The sequence below is a fragment of the Lepisma saccharinum genome, unplaced genomic scaffold, assembly GCF_977018435.1.
Source record: "Lepisma saccharinum unplaced genomic scaffold, izLepSacc3.1 HAP1_SCAFFOLD_537, whole genome shotgun sequence".
Lineage (NCBI taxonomy): Eukaryota > Metazoa > Arthropoda > Insecta > Zygentoma > Lepismatidae > Lepisma > Lepisma saccharinum.
This window is the reverse complement of record NW_028143217.1, coordinates 181,797-182,979: the sequence shown is the minus strand read 5'-3', so window position 1 is coordinate 182,979 and position 1,183 is coordinate 181,797.

Sequence of the window (1,183 nt, the reverse complement as noted above, 5' to 3'; positions counted from 1 at the left end):
GTACCCCCTCCTAATATAAGCAGGATATAAGGGGGCAGTCACTTTTCTACGGGGAAATTGTACCCCCTTCTCATAGTAGCAGGATTTAATAGGGCAGTGACTTTTCTACGGGGAAATTATACCCCCTCCTAATATAAGCAGGATTTAAAGGGGAAGTCACTTTTCTACGGGGAAATTGTACCCCCTACTAATATAAGCAGGATTTAAGTGGGCAGTCACTTTTCTACGGGGAAATTGTACCCCCTTCTCATATTAGCAGGATTTAAGGGGGCAGTCACTTTTTAACGGGGAATTTGTACCCCCTCCTAATATAAGAAGGATATAAGGGGGCAGTCACTTTCTACGGGGAAATTGTACCCCCTTCTCATAGTAGCAGGATTTAATAGGGCAGTCACTTTTCTAGGGGGAAATTATACCCCCTCCTAATATAAGCAGGATTTAAAGGGTCAGTCACTTTTCTACGGGGAAATTATACCCCCTACTAATATAAGCAGGATTTAAGGGGGCAGTCACTTTTCTACGGGGAAATTGTACCCCCTTCTCATATTAGCAGGATTTAATAGGGCAGTCACTTTTCTACGGGGAAATTGTACCCCCTTCTCATATTAGCAGGATTTAACAGGGCAGTCACTTTTCTACGGGGAAATTGTATTCCCTCCTAATGTAAGCAGGATTTAAAGGGGCTGTCACTTTTCTACGGGGAAATTATACCCCCTCCTAATATAAGCAGGATTTAAAGGGGCAGTCACTTTTCTACGGGGAAATTATACCCCCTCCTAATATAAACAGGATTTAAGGGGGCAGTCACTTTTCTACGGGGAAATTATAACACCCTCCTAATATAAGCAGGATTTATGGGGGCAGTCACTTTTCTACGGGGAATTTGTACCCCCTCCTAATATAAGGAGGATATAAGGGGGCAGTGACTTTTCTATGGGGAAATTGTACCCCCTTCTCATATTTGAAGGATTTAATGGGGCAGTCAATTTTCTACGGGGAAATTGTACCCCCTTCTCATATTAGCAGGATTTAAGGGGGCAGTCACTTTTCTACGTGGAAATTATACCTTCTCCTAATATAAGCAGGATTTAAGGGGGAAGTCACTTTTCTACGGGGAATTTGTACCCCCTCCTAATATAAGGAGGATATAAGGGGGCAGTCACTTTTCTACGGGGAAATTGTA